Source organism: Oncorhynchus mykiss, chromosome 9 (genome assembly GCF_057628025.1).
Source record: "Oncorhynchus mykiss isolate SJ-2025 chromosome 9, ASM5762802v1, whole genome shotgun sequence".
NCBI lineage: Eukaryota > Metazoa > Chordata > Actinopteri > Salmoniformes > Salmonidae > Oncorhynchus > Oncorhynchus mykiss.
In genome coordinates, this window is record NC_143030.1 from 52,981,347 (window position 1) to 52,989,898 (window position 8,552).

At 47.3% G+C, this 8,552-nt stretch overlaps 1 long non-coding RNA gene across 1 annotated transcript in view; it reads left to right on the forward strand.

Annotated features, from left to right (window-relative positions):
- Nucleotides 1-7,029: 7,029 nt before the first annotated feature.
- The window catches only part of LOC149981262 (uncharacterized), a 23,792-nt gene continuing 22,269 nt past the window's right edge, over nt 7,030-8,552 (forward strand). The window contains exons 1-3 of the long non-coding RNA XR_016483309.1: nt 7,030-7,253; nt 7,365-7,471; nt 8,069-8,148. This is a non-coding gene — a long non-coding RNA (uncharacterized LOC149981262). The remainder of the gene's footprint in view (nt 7,254-7,364; nt 7,472-8,068; nt 8,149-8,552) is intronic.

Sequence of the window (8,552 nt, forward strand, 5' to 3'; positions counted from 1 at the left end):
TTCCCTCCCTCCTTTCCTCGAGTGGCCAGGAGAATGATTATGCGAGGCGGGAGTGAGATCCATCAATTTGTCATGTGCTTGTTCCCCAGTCCCCTCTGAGGACCAGCCCCCTCCCTGACTGCAGCTACACATTAGCATGAGAAGAAAAGGAGGAAGACGCCAAACACACTATATGACAATAATAATAGAAACTCGCCCTTTGATTTAACATTATTGTTATTTGCCAACCTAAGGGGAATTTCAACTGCAGTGACGCAACGCCCATGGTAGAAAGGTGGAGAGAGGGAGGGCGCTACTCATAGAGGGAGAGAGGCTCTACAGGATTGTCATGCGACCTTGTCGTTAGGACCATCATATAGCAACATAAAGAGGGCGGGCGGATTCTGTACTCTGCCTAAAGAACCGGTCATTTTGAGAAGTCTTAGGCCCGCCGCCAACCCTCCCCCCACCTGTCCCCTCCCTCCCTTTAGAGTTTCTTTCTCACCTCACCATGTCCCTGCGTTACGCTACCTAAGTCATGTTTCTGAAGGTGTGCGGACATGGTGAGGGAGTTTTCCTTTATCTCAAATCAAATCCAACTTTATTTGTCACGTGCGCCGAACACAACAACTGTACCGTGAAATGCTTACTTACAAGCCCTTAACCAACAGTGCAGTTCAAGAAGAGTAAAGAAAACATTTACCAAGTAGGCTAAAATAAAAAAGTAATAATAAAAAGTAACATAATAACGAGGCTGTATACAGGGGGCACCTGTACCGAGTCAGTGCGCAGGGGTACAGGCTAGTTTAATTTGTACATGTAGGTGGGGGTGAAGTGACTATTTTATTTTACCTTTATTTAACTAGGCAAGTCAGTTAAGAACAAATTATTATTTTCAATGACTGCCTAGGAACAGTGGGTTAACTGCCTGTTCAGGGGCAGAACGAGAGATTTGTACCTGGTCAGCTCGGGGATTTGAACTTGCAACCTTCCGATTACCTTCCGATTACTAGTCCAACACTCTAACCACTAGGCTACCCTGTCCCCCCTATGCATAGATAATAATAGTAGCAGCAGTGGACAAAAAGAAAGGGGGGTCAATGTAAATTGTCCGGTGGCGATTCTATTAATTGTTCAGCAGTCTTATGGCTTGGGGGTAGAATCTGTTGAGGTGCCTTTTTGTCCTAGACTTGGCGCTCCGGTACCACTTGCCGTGCGGTAGCAGAGAAAACAGTCTATAACTTGGGTGACTGGAGGCTTTGACAATTTTATGGGCTTTCCTCTGACACCACCTATTGTATAGGTCCTGGATGGCAGGAAGCTTGGCCTCAGTAAGGTACTGGGCCGTTTGCACTACCCTCTGTAGCGCCTTACGGTCAGATGCTGAGCAGTTGCCATACCAGGCGGTGATGCAACTGGGCCAGGATGCTCTCGATGGTGCAGCTGTAGAATCTTATGAGGATCTGGGGACCCATGCCAAATCTTTTCAGTCTCCTGAGCGGGAAAAGGTTGTGTCGTGCCCTCTTCATGACTGTCTTGGCATGTTTGGACCATGATCGTTTGTTGGTGATGTGGACACCAAGGAAGTTGAAACTCTCGACCCGCACCTCCTTCTGTGTCTGTGAATGGTGGTGTTGTCAAAACACAACTACACACTTACAGTACATGACCGCTGTCTGTCTTCTCTCAAACACACACATACACGACACACACGTTTTCTGCAGGTTGCGTGACACATACAGCTCTGTTGAATACCCACAGTACCATTTACATTTACCCAGGCCAGAGAAAACCCCCACCAGGGACCGTTAAACACACTGGATGTTTATTGAAAAATAGAAGGTGATTTTGTCACTGTTACATGAGGCAAGTTTATATTTAGATGTGTTTATCGATTCTGATCTGACACACTACACTAGCCCTGTCTAGGCCCCATAATTCAGATTCAGTCATGGAGATTGGCTAAATCCCCCTGTCACTAAATCATTGGACGAGGACCAGCAGAGGGGCTGGCAATGGCATGGTGATACAGACAGACTTTATGAGGAGGACACAGAGGGATCTCTATGGTGCTCTAACACTGTGTGTGTGTGTGTGTGTGTGTGTGTGTGTGTGTGTGTGTGTGTTTCTCTAACACGGTTCATGGCATACTCCCTGTCAGTGTTATACAGTATTTCCAGAAGCCTAATCAAATCAAATCAAAATGATGCTGTTAAAGAGGGTGTGTGTGTGTGTGTGTGTGTGTGTGTGTGTGTGTGTGTGTGTGTGTGTGTGTGTGTGTGTGTGTGTGTGTGTGTGTGTGTATGTTATGGTTATGAGCGTGTGTGCGCATGTTATGGTTGTGAGCGTATGGATGCATAGAGTCAGAGCAAAAAAGGGTCAATACAGGTAGCCCAGGTAGCCATTTGATGAGCTATTTAGCAGTCTTGTTAAGCAGTCTTAGAAGCTGTTACTTACCCTCACAGCCTGGGGGCAGCCCATCAGGAAGTCCAGGATACAGTTGCAGGGGGAGGTGTTCCCAGGGTCCTGAGCTTGGGGATGAGCTTGGCGTGGACAATGGTGTTGAATGCTGAGCTGTAGTCAATGAACAGCATTCTCACAGGTATTCCTTTTGTCCAGGTGGGTAAGGGCAGTGTGGAGTGCAATAGAGATTGCGTCATCTGTGGATCTGTTGGGGCGGTTTGCGATGTGGAGTGGGCCTAGGGTGTCTGGGATGATTGTGTTGATGTGAGCCATGAAAAGTAATTCAAAGCATTTCATGGCTATAGACGTGAGTGCTACACGGCGATAGCCATTTAGGCCCTGAACTTAACGGCACCATCACCCGCTTTTAGTGGTTCCACCAAACTAAGTACCCCATAACCATTAAAACTGATCAGAGACCAAATGGATTGTTATCCTTACAGTATTACAGAAGGGGTCAAATCTGGTCCAGAATCAGTATATGGGCTTCTCTGTCTGGCAACACTAACAACTCTCTGTCTCTGTGGCCTGTCCTGTCCTCTGCTGCATTGTTAAAAAATTATAATACTAATAGATGTGTTTTATCTAGCACTTTTCATTCAACAATTGAACAAAACAAATGCAGGGATCTGGCAGTTGTTGCGCGATGGTCTTCCACAGCTTTAGGTGAAGACAGTTCAGAAAGAAAGTTATCTTAAGAGGAGGGAGCATAGATGGTACAGCCAGGCAGAGAGGTAGAGATATCCGACAGACAGGCCAAGGAGCTCTTCATCGGGCCTCGATAGTCACAGCTCCTCCTCCGTGGATCAAGCTGGATCGTCCAGTACTGAAATGTAGCCCCCACCTGGGTGACGCTTCGGCGACGGTAAAAGAGCCAGTAAGACCACCACACCTCAGCAGTGGTCCAGAAAAGCCCCCTACAAAGCCCCCGGTCCTCTACATCTCCTCAGTCCACTTGCCTCTAGAGACTGGGGCAGGGGGCCAAAAAGCCGATGCTGTTGATCTGGTGTTGCTGCATCCGTCAAATCATACTAGCAAGCTAGCTAACTTGCTAGCCAATATAAACTGACTTGTCATAATCAGTCCTGCAATTCCATGGGTCACCAGAAGATATTACAGTTATTGAAAACAAAAACAATTTTTTAAATTGTAAACGTAAAATATGTACAATATAAATATAACACAAGGAATATTTAAACTAAGATTTTTTGAGGGGGAACCGAATGGCCGGACATCACCCCCAGTTTACAGGGGGAACCGAACGGCCTGCCAACACTCCCAGTTTACAGGGGGAACCGAACGGCCTGCCAACACTCCCAGTTTACAGGGGGAACCGAACGGCCTGCCAACACTCCCAGTTTACAGGGGGAACCGAACGGCCTGCCAACACTCCCAGTTTACAGGGGGAACCGAACGGCCTGCCAACACTCCCAGTTTAGAGGGGAAACCGAACGGCCTGCCAACACTCCCAGTTTAGAGGGGAAACCGAACGGCCTGCCAACAGCACGGCTGAGGGTCCATTTTGTGTTCAGGCTACTTCACCTCTGTGGTCCAGGCTAATTTACCTCTGTAGGACAGGCACCAGCTGCTTCCCAAGGCTTCTCCACCTTGACACATATACATACAGTATTGTTTAGCTGCATCTGAAACGACACCCTATTCCCTATGAACCCTGGTCAAAAGAAGTGCACTATATAGGGGATAGGGTGCCATCCTGTACACAGCCCCTGCCATGATTTTGATTTCGACCCCCAGGGCATTCAAGGCCGTGCAGTATGCTGTCCATTACCATTACCAGAACTGATAGTCATACTCCTCCATTTAAGCTTCCACCTCTATTGAGACGTCTCTTTTCCCTCTCTTGTTTTCATCACCAGACTTTGGCTGTGATGAGAGAGCTTTCTCTCCCAGATTAAAAAGTGGCTGGAGTGGAGTGAGTGTTGAGTGCGTGGGGATCTGTAGACTGTATCCATTGCTTTTTCTCCTGCCACCTGGTAACACAGAAAAAGCATTCATCTCTTAGGCCATTTCAAACGCCAGCTGAAGTAATGTTCACCCGGAACAGCTTCACAGCATCTAAAGGAGGAGAGAAAAAGACAAGAAAAACAGAGGAAACATTTTTGTGTCTGCTTTCCACTCTGCAGTTTGTCTCCATGGTCACTGACTGTGACTGTGACTGTCCTTTAGAGATGGTTTATTGGCTTTTCGTCCTACGGTATAACCTTATTATTCTTGCTGCTCTCCAGGATTGTTGTCATGAGCACAGAGTCTAAAAATGCAGCCAGCAATCAACAAATACATCTAAACCCTTCACCAAATACACAGCCACACGCCCATCCACCCACCCACGCTTAAACTCTTATAGAGAGTTTGTGTATTCAGACATTATAGATGGAATCAAACTCAATTCATTCTTTCAAATGAACCGAGTCACAAAGGTAAACATTTGCAGTAGAACAGCTCTCGGAGTTCAGTTCAAAAAGCCCTTGTCGTCTTTGAGTTAATCTAACAATTCTTTCTCAATGGGAACAGCGCACACAGTTTGGGGCAAAACTTCAAAAACAGGGGATGAGACAAGGTGGGACAACATGACACAATTAGAGAACAAATGTATACCAGAGAGCAGACGAGAGAACAAATGTATACTGAACAAAAATACAGTCATATAAGTTACAGTCATATAAGGAACTCAGTCAATTGAAACAAATAAATTAGGCCCTAAACTATGGATTTCACATAACTGGGCAGGGGCGCTGCCATGGGTGGGCCTGGGAAGGGATAGGCCCACCCACTGGGGAGTCAGGCCCAGCCAATCCAAATGTGTTTTTCCCCACAAAAGGACTTTATTACAGACAGAAATACTCCTCAGTTTCATCAGCTGTCCAGGTGGCTGGCCTCAGACGATCCCGCAGGTGGAGAAGCCGGATGTGGAGGTCTTGGGCTGGTGTGATTAGACGTGGTCTGTGGTTGTGAGGTTGGTTGGACGTACTGCCAAATTCTCTAAAACGACATTGGAGGCAGCTTAAAGTAGAGAAATGAACATTCAATTACCTGGCAACAGCTCTGGGGGACATTCCTGCAGTCAGCATGCCACTCTCCCTCAAAACTTGAGACATCTGTGGCATTGTGTTCTGTGACAAAACTGCACATTTTAGAGTGGCCTTTTGTTGTCCCCTGTGTAATGATCATGCTGTTTAATCAGGTGCTTGATATGCCACACCTGTTAGGTGGATCAATTATCTTGGCAAAGGAGAAATTCTCACAAACAGGGATGTTAACAAATTTGTGCACAACAATTGAGAGAAATATGCCTTTTGTGCATATGGAAAGTTTCTGGGATCTTTTATTTCAGCTCATGAAACATGGGACCAACACATTACATGTTGCGTTTATATTTTTGTTCAGTATATATCAGAACGTAAAAGAGGAGTGTTTTGTGCCAGGACCTCTGAATGCTGTGTAATCAGATTCAGCTCAGCTCACACAGCGCAGAGATAGCAGTGTGTTGAAATGGATTCTTAATGATGGACACATCACAGGACTAGTACCCAACCGTACCGTGTTCCTGTGACAGCCCACCATGACACACACACACACACACACACATACACACACACACACACACACACTTCTCCCAGGAGCTCTGGAGAAACGGAGATTGCCTATTTAAGGTGGAAATCAATATCCTTTCTTTTCCCATCTCTCCCCTCCCTCTCCTCCTCCTCCTTCTCCTCCTCCTGTCCTTTCAATTCCCTGACCCTCTCCCTCCATCTCTCTGTATCTTTCTTCCTCTTTCTCCAAAGACACATCTACCCCACAAGAGACTCTTCATCAGTACTGGGGCTGGCACACACACAGAGAAACACACACATAAACTGAACAACACACACCAAGCCAAGGTCTGAGAGAGAACACACTGCATCCGCTCAGAAACACTCTTGTGATCATAGAAACTATGAACAGATTGCAATGCCATTTACACACTAACGTAAACAGGTTTGATCAAACAAATCATGCACCTATACACACAGACACACGCACACTACCCATATAATGTCAGGGTCTTATCCCCCAGCTCCTCCTCTCTCTCTCTCCCTAAGCGTAGCCACTCCTGTTCATACCTAGCAGAGGCCCATAGTGCCACCCAATCTGCAGTGGGCCAGGGCTACAGGGCTGGGACTGGGGGGACAGGGCAGTGGGTGGACGGCCACACACCTCTTTATTTGGGCCCGCTAAAAATACCCAGGGAGATTGGGCAGGATGCAGGGGGCTGGGTGCAGGGGCTTGGGAAAGGTGGAGGGTCTGGAAAGGTCTGGTGTGGTGTATGGTGGGCTGGGATGGGCTGGGGTAGGATGGCTCTGGAACGCCAGAGTGAGGAGTCAAGGGTGATGACAGGAAGAGAACAGAAAAGGAAAAGAGGAGGGTGAGTAGAGGAGGACAGGGTAGAATAGTCAATCGACAGAGAGACGGATTGGAACAGCCTCCCCCCAGCCATTCCACCCTGTACATCCCACTCACCCACCCCCTTTCGTTGGGACGCTCAGCACTTGACAGGCTATTTTTTGCCACGCTTCACTAAATAAGGCCAGGCAACGTCGGGGTGCAGGCGGGCCGGTCAGGGGGGCGCATGTCTGCCGTTCCTACCTGGGTATATAAGCCCATGGACGGTGGGGGGTTACTCTGATCACGCTGCCCTTCCATTCTCTCCCAGAGTTTGTCCGTCTCGTTCTGAAGTCCACCTTTCCACTTTTCATTTCAAAATCAATGCTTATGTCTTCATCCACTCCTCCAGAGCATCGTCAGCTGAAAGGGTATTGTTTTAGAAATGTTTTGCTTACTTTCTCTCTTCTCAACCCTTTTGCTTCTGAAGTCTCCCTGTGATGGGATCGACACATTCATTTTTTTGTATCCGTACTTTGGAGGTTCATACAGGCCCTGCGTTGCGGTGACCTCAGGATGTGTGGCGCTGTGGAATATGGGGGGGTCAGTGTCGAGAAGGAGATGTGGGGAAATGACGGACAGCTGAGAGGTTAGAAAGGAAAATGTAATTTCTTCAATGCGCCGTTGAGGCAAAACATAGACTCTTTCTTTCTTTCTCTCTCTTTCTTTCTTTCTTTCTCTCTCTCTCTTTCTTTCTTTCTTTCTTTCTTTCTTTCTTGCACTTATTCTGTCATCTATTGTGTCTCCTCTGCTTTCCTCACTCACTCTCTGGCGCTCTCTCACTCAGTCAGTCTCTCTTTCTCTCTCCCTCTCTCTCCCTTCCTCCGTCCCTCTTCTCAATTTGTCCTTCAGCTCTGTCAGCGCACAGTCCACATTCTCTGATCCCTCTATTGCAGTTTCATGAAGCTTCCTCAGTCAAACTTTGCATGGTTAGGTGGGGAGGGATGGGCAGCCGTGAGTTTGACGCATTTGAACGCCACATCATCAGGTTATAAAAAATCCTCTTATAAGAAAGGTTCAAGTCTTTTGATTTTATGTAGGACTTTTTCTTAGTACCTGCCATTGGTTCTTTTTGGTATTTTTTTCCTCCTCTCATCCTCTTCCTCCCATCCGGTGTGAGAAAAGCAGCATCTCCCATGACCCTCCTCTCCTCTCTGCATCCCTAAACTCTCCGTCGCTGATTCAGCTCCCAGGAAACAGACAGACACTCCGCCTGCAGCAGCCACACCGCACGGGCCGCCGCCCTGCCAGATCACCCTCACACCGGTACGTGCTCTATGTGTGTGTGTGCATTCAACATACTGTATGCGTATGTCTATACTGTCTCTGTCTGTACATGTGTGGTGTGTGTGCATGTGTGGGTGTATTCTGTGTCAGTCCGACAGCTCGGCTGTCTTCTCAGTGCAGTTGTTTCTGACTGTCGCTCCGACAGGGCACGGGGCGCTGAGCTGCTGTCCATTCCATCGTCCTCCTCTTGTCAAAGTTGCTTTAGTGTTATAGCAGAAAGGGTATAGCTGTAATGTGTGAACCCCAGTGGATGACTGCCATGCATTCTTAAGAGAGGGGGGAAGAGGGAGTATTGTATATCTCTACAAGGTCGACAATTATCAGAAACATCATATATAAACTAGCATGCTTAATTCTTTGCCTTTAGTTCACTTATAGTGCAT